The sequence below is a fragment of the Lepidochelys olivacea genome (genome assembly GCF_965140295.1).
Source record: "Lepidochelys olivacea isolate rLepOli2 genome assembly, chromosome: 4".
Lineage (NCBI taxonomy): Eukaryota > Metazoa > Chordata > Testudines > Cheloniidae > Lepidochelys > Lepidochelys olivacea.
The window spans coordinates 27,002,893-27,021,559 of NC_140414.1; positions in this window are offsets into that span (position 1 = coordinate 27,002,893).

Genomic DNA, 18,667 nt, shown 5'->3' on the forward strand with positions numbered 1-18,667 from the left:
ATGGAGGTTGTGGAATCTCTGTCATTGGAGATTTTTAAGAGCAGGTTAGACAAATGCCTGTCAAGAATGGTCTAGATAATACTTAGTCCTGTCATGAGTGCAAGGCACTGGATTAGAAGACCTCTTGAAGTCCTTTCCAGTTCTATGATTCCTTTTTCCTGACTGGGCTTTTCTCTCCCACCCATCTTGAACTCAAATTTAAAATCTTAGTTAATTCCCTCCTACAGCTATGTTCAGTGCACAGCAGGAAATCACACGCCATGTAAAGATGTAAGAGCAGTCCTTATCCCAACTCTGGCATTTTTTGGAAACTGAAATTTTTCATCTCTGTATTTATAGCTGACGCTTACCTCGTTTTTGGAATCCAACCTTAAGTCTGATTGAAAAAGAAATGTGAACAAAATTATATGGAAGCGAAACATACAAGGAGATGTACAACACTTTTTAAATGTTCTCTGTGCCTTCCAAATTATGGGTTTGATCCAAAGCCTACTAAAGACAATGGAAAGACTCACACTGACTTCAGTGGGCTTGGATCAGGCCCCATCGGACTTCAATCTGCCTTTCTTTGAAATGGGCTAAGTATAATTTTGAAAAGAAAAAACTAATATACAGGGATAGCCTACAAGTAGCATACATACAATGCAGGAAGACTCCTTTAGGAAGTCTTGAGCTACCTATCCTTGGTGTCATTGAAGTCACAATATTCTTGAAGTGCTTTTTCTCACTACATCCATCCTAATACATCAGAGAAAAGGGAGACTGAGGGATACTATATAATCCAAATTATCATGGGGCACTCAAAGGGGGGGGGAAAGAGCATTCCTTGCTCCCTCCCTTGGCGCACACACACACACACGCTCAAGTGCTTCTCACAGTCCAGTCCATGTGTTTTCTCGAGTTCTAATACCCCTTAACTTTAAGCACATGCTTAAGAGCTGTCCAGTATAGGAATGGACTTAAGGACATGTTTACAAGCTTGCTCTGCATTGGGATCTTAAGACGGAAAGTTTTTGTGGTCAGGGACTGTCTTCTAATATGTATTTTCACAGTGCAATAGGGACCTAATAGTAGAGTCATAAAAGTTTAAGGCCAGAAGGGAACACGAAATCATCTAGGCAGACCTCCTGCATAGCACAAGCCAACACCACCCAGCACCCACCCACTAAACCCAATAATCGAAACAAGACCACAGAAGACCAGGCGATTACATGCCACAGGCAGAGAATAGGAGGAACTGAGGTGCACCAGTGCTCCAGGCCTCTGCAATGGAAGGGGAATGATTAAGTGAGATATACACAGTTAATCCTGGCACATGACCTGCACCCACATTCTGTAGAAGAAGGCTAAACCCCCTAAGATCAGTGTCAATCTGACCCAGGGGAAAAATTCCTTCCTGATCCCACATATGGCAACCAGTTAGACTCTGAGTATCTGAGTGAGAAATCCTGATTGGTCTTCTACAAACTACTATAATACATATAATAATGCACTGTCACAACAGAGCGTCTATAGTGTTTTGAAGGCTAGTATAGGATATTGAACAAGGAAGGTATCACAGTTCAGGACTCCTGCACCTGCGATTCCCCCGGTCCACCCAGGGCACCCACTTTTAGGCTTCTGGTTCCTGAGTCATCACCTGTCTTGGCTGCAGACTCACCTCTCTCTCCCTCCTTGCCGGGGTTTTTCCCGGCCGCATGGTTCCCTGCCTACACTGTGAGTTCCTAGGCAAGTCAGACTGCCCAAACAGACCTGCTTTGCTTCCTCCTCTGAGACTATAAACAGTGTAATTGCCACAGTTAGAAGTTACCCCATATTGCTGACAAGAGGGGAGGAAAGGGCGGATAACAGTACCTGTAATGTCAGTGTAAGTTAAGTGAAATGGGGGGGTTGTGGCCTCGGTGAACATGATGTATTGTGGCTCAAAATTTCTCTCAACAGGCCTGCGCACAGCCACTTCTAAGCCAGTACATTTATTCTTAAGGTGAAAGCATTACAGAGAAAACTTATTAAAAACAATAAAATATTACATGCCTGCTAATAAACTTACCAGAGATCAACCCAACTCCAACAGGGGCTCTGGCAGGTGGTCAAACCTTAAACCTCAATAAGAGGTTTTTCTGTGGTTACAAGTTCATAACACCTTTGGCTCAGAACAGGAACCCCCATGAATTGGAAAGTCACTACTTTATAGTTTGGGCCTTTGATCCTGGGAGCCTAGGAACAGGTAATCAGCTGACAATGGGTTTCTTTCCTCCTTCCAAGTATTTCCTAGGAAACCCACTCAAGTAAAAGTTCATTCTTGTTTGGCACATTATTTAAGAGAGTCCTTTGTAGCTCATAACAGTTCCTAGGGTTTACATTAGTCATGTCTCCCCACTAGAGATGTTACATACTGTCCCACAATGAACTCCTAAGATATTTACACTTAATTCAAGAAGGCTTGTCTAGGCTACTGCAGGAAATTGCCATATCCGTCATAGAAGGGTACCAGAAATATGAGGTAAAAAGTTTATCACCAAGCTGCTGAAAGAAATGAAAGGAATTTATTGTCACTGAAAAAATAGGATATGATATAATTGAGAATTTTTCTAATTTAAAAGTATAACTTTGTTGGTAATGAAACTATACCAGTTTACACCAGCTGAAGATCTGGTCCATTGTTTGTAATAGTGTTTATATAATAGTGCTTTGTACAGCTTTTCCTGAGGTACCTAACAATGAATACTGTCTTATAATTATATCCAAGTATGTTTTAGACAGCACATTGTGTGTTCAAGAAAATGAATACAAATATTTTGAAAAGTATATGAAAGGAGCCCAAAGGCACACACTGCGTGCCTGATCCTGCACTCCTTAGTCAGGCAAAACTCCCATTGAGGATTGTGCTGAAAAGCACCATAAACACAATGTTAGCAATAGTAAAGTTTAATGATCTTATGTAGGTTCTCATCCCCTTCCTAAAAACAATGCATACATGAACAAAGAAATGTATTCTCTTTACAGTGGGAAGATGGTAGTGTTCCCTGATATGAAACAGCTGTATTGTGCTATGTGATAACCGTACCATTAGAGCCAAGTGCATCAAGAAAGAAAATACGTGAAGTGGTGTGGTATGTGTACCTTCTCTGATCATGCACTCTCCACACAACCCAGAGAGTGCAGTAAATATTCATTCCACGTGTTTCACAGCATCTCACGCTCCTTTCCCCTCTAACATACTTAATGGTCTGTACCAGACATCTCACAAATGGATGCACAGTTCAGCCACAATAACAGCACTCTTATACCATTAGACAGGGAGAGAGAATGCAGCTTACAGCGGGGGAGTGTGGGTACTGCTGACAACATTTTCCTCACAATTTTCTGAATTTCTCCCCTTAAACCTTCTGGGTTAAAAAAAAAATATCACATGAAATGAGCAGTTAACATGAGCACAGTCTACAATTATTCAACTCCACTGTGTTATATTAACTCTGCAAATCCTTACACCAATGTCACATTTCACTTTGAAATACTTGAAGAAACAAAGGGCCACAGTGGACCCTCAGCATAAGTCTCCTGACAACTTCAGATTCTGGTTGAGCTGCAGTTTCTCTGGTATGATGGGAATCTTCTGGTCACTCTGTCATGACACTTATGGGGTCACTGTAGCTGGTTGTGTAGTGTATTTACATATGATTGATTCTACATTCTGCTATTTTCTTTTCACACATATTTTGCATATTCAATATTGTTAAATGTGAAACATGCCATACAAAACAATCCCCCATCTCATGAATGGCTTAAAACAATCATGTGATGAGTCAGTAATTTATACTGTTAACTTCTGATTGTGTCAACAAAATTGAGTTCCATTATGCAGTGATTTCTTATGCACCCATCACATGGTATGTTGGTACATATGCAGCAGTACCAAGGTCAAACAATAGGGCCACAATACCTACCTGCTTATGCAACCACCTTGCTGCATGAACCCAGAAAGAACTGGGATAGATAACAAGTGTATTTCCACAGATCACAACTGTAAATCTCTTTCCTGATGTTCTCATTAAAGTGGAATAACAATTTTTTTCCAGAGCTATAAATTCACCTTCCCTTTAAAATGTTAGTTTTAAAACAAAAACCTGTCATACTTTAAAAATTCATGGCCATAGTGGGGAGATGTCCAGATATTTCTGATGAAGTCATTCAGCGTATATGTAACAATGCATACACTGACTTCCTGCTTTGTCAAAGACTGAGATTTTGTTTTCATCCCGCAAGTCAACCGAGTGCAACATTTATTTGAACAGAAGTCACTCTTGGCATATCATCACTGAAAACCTTTTAGACCGATTGCCCAGCTAGACAGTAACCACCACGTCTATCTTTAGAATTCCTTGCGGTTGAATTATTGCCATCACTGCACAGGAATCAGCTGGTATTGATTGGAATCTGATGACACAGTGCTGCCATCTATATAAAAATCTGACTGATTGATTGATGCATGCCTCTTGTACACTTCCATTCTGCTTCTCTCCTGAATGGAAATGAAAAAGGAGATAGCTTGGTTTTTTAGAGAAAAAAATCAGAGCATGATAAAGAACCATAATTATAGCGAACATTTCACTTTTAGGCCAACACTGTATACGCCTTCCTGATGTGTCATCTTGTACTACACCCCTGCAATATAAAAACCATAGTGTCCAGGTCTAATTTTACTCTCAGTAGTTATACTGGTTTTACAGCAGTGTAACTCAGGGTATGTCTACACTGCAAGAACTGGAGGTGTGGTTGCGGCTCATATAGGCATAGTGGCTCCAGCTTTAATTTACCAAGCGTGGCTAAAAATAGCAGTGAAGACACAGCGGCATGGGCTTCGGCACAGGTTGTATAAGCCTGCTTGGAACCCTGGGTATGTACTAACCGGGCTAGCCTGTGCTGCCATGTCTTGACTGCTAAATTTAGCCACGTTAGATTATAGCTAGCGTTTGTAGGCCTACCTACCCACTCTGCAATCGCACCTTCAATTGTAGCATAGACACACCCTATCTTGGCCTCAGAGGAGTCAGCCTGTGCAAGGCCAGGGCCTTTATTGCTATATACTGTTGGGAATAATCTTGCATTGGCAGGAAGATACCTAGATTGCCTAACAGATCTCTCTCATTACACAATGTAGGTTGTACATGACTGAAAACCTCTTGATATTTTGATGGGTTTAGGCAACAGGAAGATTAGCTAGGGACTCTTTTAAGGGGCAGTTGGGAGTGATGTAGGGAGCTGTAAACTAAAAATACATACGCTTCTAAATATAAATTTGGGTAGTTAAAAAAATCCATGATATGGTGGCACTATAAATCTCACGTCTACCGTGTGCATTAAAGTTCAGGTCATGAATCCATTAATTAGAAGCATTAATATAGCTCTGCATATGAATACACCTCCTCAGAGCTGGTCCATGTGCTATGCGGGTACGGCTTCCGACACAAGTTGTTACCAGAGGGTGAGGCCTATGTTTGCTGCTACTGCCTGCGATGTGTCTCCCAGACAGTAGCAGCTACCTCCTGCCCTTCCAACTCAGCTACCATTGAGCTGTACAGAGAGAGGAGGATAGGGATTCCCCTCGCACTGCGCCCAACAGCATCACTGGCTGGACCACCAGGAAGGGTGATCTTGAATCATCATTGCCTGCCCTGTCCAAGCCTCACTGCATGGTTCTTAGGCCAGTTGCACCCTGCAAGGAAAGGAGCCAGAGCAGATGCTGAAGGGTGAACATATAGGTGAAAATACTGTAGGGGAAGCATAGAGGACAAAAATCCATGAGTAGTAGGGAGAGGGGACCTGAAAGGGGGAATGAGAATGAAAGATCTGAACAGGCGCAGAGGCTCTTGGTGAGGCCAGGGAGAAGACTGCATGTGCAGGTTACTAGAAGCCACCCCCTCCCCCAAGGAAATGCTCACATATCAACCTTGATTTGTAAATACCAGTGATAATTGTTGCAGCAAAAAACCCCTTGAGTTTGAGCTAAACTATATCCTACAATCAAAAAACATATCTGGCATGAGGAAGGAGGAGCTAAGCACAGAAATATAGCAACTGGCGTAACAGATCAAAGCAATGACCCATTCAGTCTAGTATCTCATCTCAGATACCAGAACCATCTGCTTCAAAGGAAGATGAAACACCAGTGAATGAAATAAATTGTCCAGATGGGAGGCTTCTTCCTAACCCCATCAATTAGTGCCCTGAAGTATAAAGCTTTACATTCTTCAGAACACTTTATCCTATCTGTTGTAATTATGGGTGTTCTTATTCACCATATAAATGTCTAATCCTCATTTGAATCCTACTAAGCTATGGGCTCAGTGGTGTCTGTGGCAAGGTTTCACAGGATAATTCTGCACTGTGTAACACAGTATTTCTTTTTAATTTTTCAGATTGCCAATTCTCAGGATGTTCCCTTGTTCCTGTATTCTGAGAATGTGCCTCATTTACCTTCTTTAAACCATTCTTTATTCTGTATACCTCATCTGTCCCCTCTTATTCATCTCCTCTCCAAACAAGCAACCCAAACTTTTCAATTTCTTCTGGTAGGTAAGTCTTTCCATGCCTCTAATTATGTCCAGTCCCAAAATATTATTGTCATCAGACAATGCTATTGGTGTTTGTCATGTTAGCTCTATTTATCTGAGTGAATAGGAGTTAGATCTTGGATAAATGCTTGTTGTCAGCTGTGATGCAGTTATTTTTACAAACTGTGCATATAAGCAGTAAAGTCCGTTCTGCCTGAGTCTATCTCATGAAGAACAATTTATTTAGATGTAGCTGCTGCTTACAAGTTATCCGCAACAAGCAACCAAACAAACGTGCCACAATATTAAAAACCCTTTCTGTTTCTGCTATACCTTTATTTATAGGTGAGGGAACCAAAATATAAGAACATAAGAACAGCCATACTGGGTCAGACCAATGGTCCACCTAGACCAGTATCCGGTCTTCTGACAATGGCCAACGCTAGGTGCCCAAGAGGGAATGAACAGAACAGGTAATCATCAAGTGATCCATCCCCTGTTGCTCACTCCCAGCTTCTGGCAAACAGAGGCTAGGGACACCATCCTGGCCAAAGTAGAATTATAATACATATTTTCTCTCTTTATACATCCTAACAATTTAAGAGCTGTTATGGTGAATCAAGCAGATGCTTTCATTGAGTGGTCCACAGTGATGCCTAGGACATTTTGCAGGGTAGTTAGGTAATTTAGAACCCAGAAATCTTTAGGAGTACTTCAAATTATTCCTTCCAACGTGCATTACTTTGCATTAATCAGCAATTTTATCTACCACGCATCTAGCTTTGTTTAGCCACCTCCGGTGTTCTTTGCAGTTCATTCTACTTTGAACAAAACTTTATCATTTCATGTCATCTGCAAACACTGTTATGTATACCCCTTTTCTAGAATGTTAACACTTATGAAAACACTGATGAAACAGACACTGATTACATTAAATGTGTTGCAGTAGTCAACATATCTGCTATTTTATCTGTATTTTGGTTCAACTGAATAAAAGTACATATTTTCTAATTGTCTAGTTTTTAAACTTTACAGTGGGCCAAGTACTATTTTTGGGGTAGCTATCAAAATTCTACTTTCTTTAGAGTTTTATACCACACCAATCGCTGCAGTTTGAGTATCTGACATACAGGGTGATCTATAGGTATGCTAAATCCTATAAGGAAGCATGGCAAGTTAATATAATATAGTACAAGAAAAATGGTCATGTCTTAGGTTAGATTCTGGCTGTGCATTGAGTGGGGAGGGAATAAGGAGCCTGAACACCTTTCCGTGGTTTACTCAAGGCAGACCTGAATTGCACCCTTTCCTTTCGGGGGACTGCAGAGCTGTTTCCAAAGGGTAGTGGGGTTTGTGCAATCTCTCACACACTAGGGAGCTGTGGGAAGTATTTTGCCCTACTGAGATGGCACATCTGTGGTGCATCTCTGCACCATCCCCAATGCAGGGCTGTGCCAAACAAGATCAATTTAGCCCTGCATTCAAAAATGACACAATCATCATCATCATCTATATTGCCGGCTTTTCTTTAGAATGCTGTTTTTGTGAGATGCAGGACATCCCTGCAGAGTAGGCTCACTGAGCTTGTGATAGGCTTGCTAGATGGTTCACAGCCACAACGCTTTCCCCCTTTTTAAGCAGGGTAGGAGCACGGATCACTTTCTGTGAGCCCAATCCAACTCCCATTCATATCAATAGGAGTCTTTCTGCTGACTTCACTGGAAGCTAGATCAAGTAAGATATCAAAGCAAACACATTCTATTTCCATTTTAGTAGCTCAGATGCCAGGTGAACAGAACTGTGTGTTCAGAGCAGGACACTTTTGGGAATATTTGAAGCTAGAGTCCCTTACAATAATGTTAGTACAGTTTAATCTCATCTCTGAGCTAAAAAGTAGATAGACTCTAGTTGACCAGACAAAGGGAGATTTGGGATTAGGTTCAGTGACTTTCACCAATCTTTTATTCTCTTATATACGGATAAGAGTTTGAATGCATCACAGCTCAGGAAAGATAACTCATTTCCTCCTGTACCTTCAATGGGAGTTTACTGTCCCAGGCTTTAAGGGAGTCAATAGTCAATTAACTCAGCATCTCTTCCTTTGGCCCAGTGCTAAGAGACTGTTTGTTTTGAAGTGATTGAACCTTTGTGATGTTTCTTGTTCTTTTTAATGCTCTCCTTGAGAATCTAAAATCAAGAGGAGGCTCACTGGAATAAGTTACATGAGCCACACTCTGCAGGTCACCTACATCTACTAAATTTTAGGATGCTACAGTGAGTGAAGGTGGATTTGAAACTGAAATCATCACTATTAACTTACATTTCTACCATTTTTGGGACCTGCAGTTGGAAGGAGTAAAGGAACCTAGACAAATGGTAAAATGAAGAGCAAACAGACGTTTGATTAAGTCAGCTTCCCGCCCCGCAAGCTAAGTCACACTCCCGTAGTACATCTTCACACATACAGAAAGCCTTCACAGGAGATGAGATGCTGGAAGATAACACATTGCTGTTCTGGTGCAAAGGTATTTGCATGCCGAGTTCGTTTGAAAATTTTGGCCTTACTGCCTAGATGCCGTGGTGATGGTCATTCTTGAAATAAAGAAAATCTTCTTAATGATCCCTGAAAAGCATGGTGTAAAGTCAGCCAGCACATAAGCTGACAGTCTCCTGAGCCAGATCTTCAGCTGCTGTAAATGAGTACAGTTCTGGTGGCCTCAAGAGACTCCTCAGAAACTTAATGGCATGGTCTCTCTCTCTAGTTCAATCATATTTTTTCCTCAATTAGGGGAAAATCCGTGGCAGCTGTGCTGTCTCTAACTCTCTAGAGAACCTGCAGGTTCAATATGAATAACGGAAACCATTTGAGACCTGTTTCATGCGCAAAAGGGCATCTTCCTTCTCGTAAATGGGATGACACCACTAGAAGTTCCAATTAATCAGATTCGTCCGGCCTCTAACACCGCTGTGCGTTGGAGACATTTTGAAGCATATCACCCACTGGTCAATAATTTATTCCTTTTCTCTTAATGTGTTGGTGTTAGAGAAAGAATTGGGAAAACTACTCTGGTTAATTAACTCTCCTTAGGTTACAAGGAGTTCCCAGCTCACTGAGAAGCCAGGGATCATTCTTCAGGGCTGATGTGTCGAAGCTCAGGAGCAAGACAGTGAGGAGTAAAATGTTCTAACTTAAAACCTTTAGTGAATATTTTGTTATAGTGAATGTCGAGGAAAACAAACCAAACAAATGCCACTTTCCAGTGTAGGGAAAAGCACAGAGACGGAATCACTGTCTACATGACCAGTTGTGTGCATGAAATTACTTGCACCTCCATCATTAATTCTTACCTACCTAGGCACGTGCTGAGTTTGTGGCTACACGGGGTCAGAAAAGCAGCCGACCCCAGTTCACTTGCAGAGGGAGGAGGCTGGCTTGCCATGGACATCAGGCTGTGATCACCCCTCTTCACCATGAACATCCTGACGAGGGGGATGTTTCAGGTTAATTGTGATCAACTTAATGAAAAGCTGGCTAATAACCACCCATGTGGCACTCCCCTTTCTTCTTCCGCTCCCTCCGTGTAAAGCCCTGGTGCTCCGATTTCCACTCTCCCCATGGGAGACTACATTTCTGGGACTGTTTGTTTTGTTTTTGTGCAGCATCTCCGATCCTCTTGCAAGCTGTCATGCCCACAGACAGGCTGTACCCTGGGCTCTACAAAGGGGATATGACGCAGCAGGGAGTGGGGAGTATTGACCTGGGAATGCTGCAGGGGAGTTTTACTGGAACTGTCTGCATTGGGGATGGGAGACTTTCCTTGAGGGAAGATACCCGAGCGTGTAACATGAGAGCCCAGGAGGGGGGTTGGGACCAGGTGACACTGTCTGCCCAGGAAACTGGACAAACGCTGGAGGAGGAACTAGAGGGAGGCTAGGTGAGACGGCTGGAGGGGGTTTCAATTTGGAGCTGGCTGGGGAAATGGAGGGAGCCCTAGGGCTGGGGTCTAAGCTCTCTGCCCCACAGAAGAACTTGACTGAAGGGTCCTGGTTGTATCTACAGGCTCTGTTTGGGACTGTGTTCCTGTCGTCCAATAAACCTTCCATTTTACTGGCTGGCTGAGAGTCACAGTGAATCGCAGGAAGTGGGGGTGTAGGGCCCTGACTCCCCCTCACTCGGTGACAGGGAAGATTTCAAATTCATGCATAAAGGAGATGAGAGCTCTTCCCCTTTGATGCAGTGGAAGAAGAGACTAGATTGCTCGGGGGTACAAACTGGCACCTTCTACCCAAGTGGCCCAAACTAGTGACCCCAGCTTACAGAGCCCTCTGGGGCAGCTACAGGGACACACTCCCAGCCCAGCTCCCCTTGGTGCCAAATTCTTGGGGCCTCCCACCCCATCTCCTGGAGCTACAAAACCTGCCCTGTGCTCTGATCCCTCCAGTTACCAAAACCTTCCCCACCCCAGAAGTACACTGACCCTCTAGCTGGCTCCATTTTCCCCAAGCTTCTAGTGAGAATTCTCTCAACTCCACCCTCACCTGATGAAATCCTCACTTCCCTCACCTTTGCCCCAGCCGTGAAAAGTTCCCCAAGCTCTCTTGCTGTCAGATCTTCCCTCCCATCCTGGTGAGAGCAAGCTGAAAAAATCTGGGGATGGCTTTGCTTCCCTTTTCATCACACACGATGCAAGGTCTTGCACATTGTCACAAGATAGGATTAACAATGTCCACTTAACGAAACTAGAGGCAACCAGACAAAATAAAACCCTCCGTGCTTTACAACTTCCTTATGGTGTAAGAAAAAATAACAACACCATCCATCAAATTGTGTAAGGATTTGCATGAGGGGTGACAGCAATATTAAATTCTTACTGGCCTTGCGGCCATCGGCAGGCTGGCCCGGCCCCCTCCTCTGGATTCCTAAGATAGATGTGGCTGAAAGTTACAGATGTCTGTAATAGCGAGCTCTGTTCTACGCTGGTGTTCCTGTTGACAAATAGACCTTCTCTTTTACCGGCTGGCTAAGAGTCACCTCTGACTGCGGAGTTGGGGTGCAGGGCCCTCTGGCTTCCCCAGCAGCCCTGCCTGTGTGGACTCACTGTGGGAAGTGCACGGTGTGAAAAGGGGATGCTGAATGCTCCAAGGTCAGACCCAGGAAGGTCAAAGCTGTGGAAGCTTTTTGCCCTGGAGACAGTTTGCTCAAAGAGCAGAAGCTGCTACAGAACTTTTCCTGGCCCAGGATCTTTGATACCCTCCAGCAGTACTGCAGGTCCTGCAACCACTGCCAGAGGGTGGGGAAGGCCCGGGACAAGGGGAAAGCAACTTTGAGGCCCTTGCCCATCATAGAGGAACCTTTCAGAAGGTGGCTGTGGACGCAGTGGGATCTGTCAGCAAGGCAACTCGGACAGGGAAAAAAAATACATTCTGATGGTGGTAGATTTTGCTACTCCCTATCCCAAGGAGATGGCCATGTCCTCTGTCGAGGCAGACGCACCGCTGACCGTTTTCAGCAGAGTGGGGTTCCCCAAGGAGGTCCTTACAGACCAGGGGTACAACTTCATGCCAGCTCTGCTCTGGTGCTTGTAGGAGAAGTGTGGGGTGCGACACACCTGGGCCTCAGCGTATAACCTTCAGTCCAACGGGCTGGTGAAGAGGTTCAATGGGACCCTAAAGATAATACTGAAAACCTTTATGAACCAGCACCTACAGGACTGGTTCACGTACTGGGAAGTGCCCAGGAATCAATTGTGTTCTGTCCTTTTGAGTTGCTGTATGGGAGGAGAGCGAGGGGCCCTCTGGACTTGTGGAGGGATGAATGGGAGGGGAAGGCCTCCCCCAATGAAAAATCAGAGGCGGAGTCTGTACTGACTTTCTGGGAAAAGCTCGCTGAGCTCCGGACTTGGTCAGGGAGAATTTAGCCAGGGCCCAAGGGAAGCAAAAGTTCTGGTACAACCACTCAGTGTGTGCTTGCTCCTATGCTGCCGGGGACCAGGTGATGGTTCTCATTCCAGTCAGAAAGAACAAAGTACAGGCTGCCCAGGATGGGCCCTTTAAGGTCATCAAGCAGCTGAATGAGGAAAACTATGTAGTGAAACCCTTGTGGCCAGAGTCAGGCGCCAGCAAAATGAGAGTCCATGAAAATGTTACACTGCTTCTGGGACGATTAGATCCTCAATAGCTGAATACATCTTTATGAAACTTATTCAACACAAGAATGGCCATACTGGGTCAGACCAAAGGTCCATCTAGCTCAGTACCCTGTCTTCCAAAAGTGACCAATGCCAGGTGCTTCAGAGGGAATGAAGAGAACAGGGAATCATTACGTAGCCTACCCCATCAACCAGTGATGAGCTGCCAGAAGCAGAAGAATCGGTTCCTTCAGTCACTCCGGGTCTTCGGCGGCACTTCGACGGCACGTCCTTCAGTTGCTCAGGGTCTTCAGTGGCACTGAAGAACCTGCCACCAAAGTGCTGCCGAAGGCCTGGAGCGAGTGAAGGACCCGCCGCCGAAGTGCCACCGAAGGCCCGGAGTGCCGCTGGGTGAGTAAAAATTCTCAGAGGAGCTTCCCCAGCTGAGAGCTCAGGCGGAACGGAAAGGACGGTCCCGCAGGGCGCATGTGGCCTATGGGCCACAGTTTGCCCACCCCTTTAACAACCGGTTCTAAACCGTGGTCACATTCAGCCTGCAGCCCCCTTGCTGGGCTCAACTACCCTTGTATGCCACTTTCTTGGGGTTGGTAGGGGAATCCAGTCCCAACCTCAATTCTGGGTTACAGCCCAGGGCCCTGTACTGCACAGCTAGTCAAATCCTCTACCCATAATGCAGTTTTCCCTGTGCTATTTCCTTCCTCACCTCTTTACTTCCCTTCTAGGTCTCCCAATCTGTCCCCTCGGTGTTCACTGAAGACCCTGCAGGCACCTTTTGACTCCCTGCATTCTCTTTCCTCCAGCCCTTTCTCAGCTAGGCCCACTCAGTAGTAAAACCTGGAATCACCTAATTTCTCTCAGGTGGGGCCCATTCTGTAATCAGGGCTGACTTAGTCAGGGGCTGTCTATTATTATCTCAGAGCTCTGGATGGTCTTTGAGTGTTGATCTCGCTCTCTCTCCATAAATATATGAATTTTATTGTCAGGCTTTGGCTCTGACCTTCTTACACCAATCACTGTAACTGACTTCTACTCTGGGTTATCTGTTTTCTTCTAATGATATTGGGCCAGCCAATGGTGCCATGCTGCAGTTCTCTCCTTCCTCTATCTGTTAGGTAATTTGCATTAAAACAGATGCTTTCTGGCTTGCTTTTGGATCCAAAGCCATCAGCAGCTCAGAGAATCTGTCTTAAAAGGGACACAATCAACTTCCACCCGAGTTTTGATTTCTTTTCACTTTCAACTCCTGCCTCCAAAACACACAGCAATCTGAAAAAGACAATACAACCTATTGTGGCTCCCTTTAGAGCCCTACCAGGATTTTAATTAAGTAGTATGTTTTGTTTGCATTTCTTTTACCCCTTCTAAAATATACACTGCACATATCCTGGGAAAAATGCACATTGCTTTCATAGTTTAGCTTCTATAACATTATATTAGCCATATCAATTTTTACATAAGGAAAACTATTTCTTTTGTGCTCAGAGTTTTCATGTCCCTTTATCAAAGTAACAGTCTGATTACTCAGAGCCAACTTAAGGCTCAGTGTTTCTAATGTTGCTCCTCTTTTTTGTGCACCTCACCCCTGCTGTTGCTCTAGAGGGCCTCCCCTAGCCAGCCCATCTGCGCTGCCTGGCCCTGGCCCTGGGGGCTCCGGTGGTGATTTAAAAGGGTCTAGGGCTCCGGCTGCTGCTGTGGTAGCAGCGGCGGCAGCCAGGAGCCCTGGGCCCTTTTAAATCGCTGGCCGTGGGGCAGCTGCCCCTTTTGCCTCCCCCATTGGTGGCCCTGCCGGTAGGGTCCCTACCAGCAGGGCCGCTGACAGGGAAGGGGCAGCGCTTTTACAGGGGCTGCATACAGGCCGGTACCGGCTTCTTAGCGGTACACCGTACTGGCCCGCTTTCACCCCTGATTTGCATGCAGAACTCCTAACATTGCATTAATGTCTGGCTAATAAAAATCTACACCTGATTTTCCCCTCTCTCAAATTTTAAACCAATACAACTCTAGCGACTTCAGTGCCACTGCTCCTGATTTACACAGCTGTAAATTAGAGGAAAATCAGGTCTTGGAGTGCATGCTGTTTTTTAGAAAAGGCCTACATTATGAGCTGTACTGGTGCTCCAAACAAGGTTGCTTTTTGCTTCTCTAGGGACAGATCCAGAGCTATGACAATTTACACCAGCTGAGGTTCTGTCCCAAGCAATGCACAGAAGCTTTACAGTTGTCCTAAGTGGTTCACTGGGAATGCCCTTGGGGTAAGGAAATCCTCAACTGCTCTCGACCTCTCCCAGCTGGCTGTAGGTCACTCCCCCAAAGGGGGCATGCTGGGGGCTTGTTTAAGGGGAGGGGCATTGACCAAGAACAGTGCTCTCTGGCAATCCTTGGTTGTTGCAGTGTCCCCTTGAGGACCAAAGCAGGTGCTATAAGTTAGAGTAGCCCTGAAACTGCTTTACTTTATGTTTCAGAGTAACAGCCGTGTTAGTGTGTGTTCGCAAAAAGAAAAGGAGTACTATTACCAACAGGACAGTGGGTTTGTGGGGCGGGGGGGGAGGAAGAGAAAACCTTTTGTAGTGGTAAACACCCATTTTTTTCATGGTTTGTGTGTATAAAAAGATCTTCTGTACTTTCCACAGTATGCATCCGATGAAGTGAGCTGTAGCTCACAAAAGCTTATGCTCAAATAAATTGGTTAGTCTCTAAGGTGCCACAAGTACTCCTTTTCTTTTTACTTTATGTTGGGCACTGAACTGGCCCCTGGAACCCATAGGGATCAGAGGAATGCAAAGGTGGCATAAATTTACCTTTGCTCCCAACAAAATACATTGCAGCTCAGCCAGAACCAAGGATCAGGTCCCTATGAGTTTCAAAGATGCAATTGAAAATTGTAAATCCCTCGTGCTCTTCATTTTTTAGAATACACAGAGTGAGCGTATTCTTGTTTCTAGCCAAATAGTACACTTATCTCTGGAATAACAAATGTACAAGGGTCTTTTTATATCAAATTTTTGTCCAAGACATGAATCATTTTTAATCAGTTAAAAAAAAGCATAAATACGGCTTAACATTCTTATCACTTCCTCAGTTTCAAACCCAAAGATTTACTGTGTCGCTTTCTGGAAAACATGCTAAAATTAAGGAACTCATTTAGAAAACCTCAGAAACCAAGTAACCTTTTGCACGAGAGAGGTGTAAGTTAAACTACAGTTATTTCAAGCCAGAGGCTACTACCTGCAATGTTGCAAATATTGTATACAACTCTACTGTTCGATTTATTTTGCCACAACCATATTATAGAGCCCACGGTGTCATTATGTTTGACAGTCTGACTATCATTTTAGTTCAGCAGAGAGCAGTTTAATATTACAGATGGGCATATGATTTTTTTTTTTAAAAAACAGTGTGAATTATTTGCCCAAATAATATCGTGGAATCAACTGAAAAAAATTGAGGAATATTGTTTGGTCAGTTCTAGTCCCTAGTAGCTAGATTGTACTGAGAGCACTTAGCTTGAAGCAAAGGAGGTACGCAGTGCTGCCTGCTTTCCAGTGAGAGACACCGGAGCCATTCCATCTCAGACACAGCGCCGCTGGGGACTCTACTTGTACTAGGGCTTTGCAATCTACTACACACTCTCTCTGGGGCAAGTTGCTCTGGGAGAAGCAGTCCATGAGTTCCCCTAAGAACAGTGGCTGCAATTCTGGCTAGCATTTATGTGGCTCATTCTAGGGGCTGGGAAGTCAGCCTCCTGCAACTCTCTACATGCAGCTATTTAAGCAACATATTGAATAATGAAGCCATCACCATCTGTAGCGTGAGAGTTCCTTAGGGCACGATCCTTGTCCTTTCTACCTTCTCTACAAAAGGTAAACACAGCGTCAACACTTAATGCATAAATAAGCAAACAACAATATTAATGACTGAGTTCTGGACTACTCAGCATCAGAAATTTTCTGTTTAGATGAATAGCAGTGGTAACTGAGGTCAGGACTGCTCTTACTCCAGTTGAGGTGAATGGGAGTTTGCCATTCATGTGAATGGGGGTAGGTCCAGGCCCCCAGAAACATTATGGATTGCCTATGTGTAGACAGATATAAACACACACTCAGATCATTCCATCACAAAAAACCCCTAACCCTGTTAAAATCCACTGGTCTTCTTTGGGGAGGAGTGTGAACCACTCACAACTGCCCCCCTGCACGTATGATCCAGTCTATATTTGTTGGGACATTCGCAAAGCTTTTGAGCAAAAGTTTGAAGTTTGAGTTGAGTTGAATTTCTAGTAGCTGTCTTAAGTGACACAGCATTAAGAAAATAACGTTTGTTGAGCCTGATTCTCATTTATACTAAGGCCCCTTTATACTCTGGCATGTAATGTACATTGTAGCTGTGTAAAGGGACGTTAGGCCTGGTCTGCACACAGTTTTTGTACTAGGGTAACTATTTTGGTGAAGGGTGTAACTTTTTACCATAGTTGTTATACTGGTACAAGCCCTAGTGTGGGCACAGTCACAGTGCTATAAAGGTGTCTTATACTGGTTTAGCTTATTCCCCTTCCTGTATGGGAAGAGCCTTTATGGTGGTGTAACTGCATCCACACTAGGTGAATTGTATCACTTTAACCACACCGGCATAGTTAAAGTGGTAGAAAGGATGTAAATGAGAGTCAGCCCCTTTATTTAAACTTTGAAATATATTTCTGCCTGGCCAGTCATGTTTTCCCTACCCCACCTTGTTCCCTCCCTCCCCCCCCCAAAATGTTTGATTCCCTCTATTTGCTTTTTATTGTGTCATTGTAAGCGCATGCAGGGTTTTTCAAAAAATTCTTCTCACAGTAGTACTGAGTGTGTTTTAGTTGTTGTACAGCACTCAATATGTCTTGGCTAGGCCACTCTAAAAGTAATGGGCCAGATCTTAAGCTGGTGTAAATTGGCATTGTTCCATTTATCAACTCAGCTTGCTTTGCTGATTTATACCAACTGAGGTTCTGGCTCAATTTTTTGACAACAGTATTTTCCATGTCTTGCTGTGCACGCATAACAGGAAGCAAATTTTGAGAAATCTGAAGTCTTAAGAGCTAGCATGGTCCAAGTAAGATGAAGCAAACAGACGTCTTCCTCTCAGCCTGGCTTTTCTCGAGGATGGCTTTCTGAAACATCTCTTCTAGCACATGAAAGGAACATACAGCATACACTCTTCTAGCCACTGGTGCCTCTTCAACTTCTTCTGCCCACAGAAATTGCACACATCAAGCTCTAGCTAAACAATTCAATGAGATATTGGTAAGATTCAATTACTTTTCTGCAAAGTGGATATTACTGTGGTATGTATAAGTACATAGTTACTTTAATAGGTAGCAGGAGAATTGTTCATACCTCTGCCAAAGGCCAGGAGTATCTCACAGAGGATATGATTTACAACTGGAAGAATACACTGGGTATTAAGGATGAACTGACTTACTTTCCTAAAATAGGAAACAAGACAGCAAAACAAAACCTCCATTGCGTTAAAAAAAATCCCCTTAAAGGCTTTTTATTAAAATCTGTAAACAAAACTGGGCTCAGTTGTGACCGGACCCTGGTTTTACACTGGTGCAACTCCACTGATCTCAGTGGAGCTACTCCTGATTTACACAGTCAGGGCCAAATTCTGCTCTTGGTTTCCTCTGTTTAAATCAGCGGTAACTCCATGGATGAACACCAGTCTAATGGAGAGAGAACCAAGCCCTCTTTGCTCCTTTACCAGTATTGACTCAGAGAGGCCAAGTTGATGAAAGTGTTATTCTGTCTCCCAGTCACCTGTATTCCATTATTGCACAGATGGACCTTGCTGCCCATGGGGCGATCCCTCCAGTGCAGGGCTGAGAGACTGTGTATGCTTTACCTCCTCTGCAGATAGGGGTGTAAGATATCCATGCATGAGATCTAAACACAATACAGTGCTGAGAAACAGAGGATTCCTTCTCCAGGT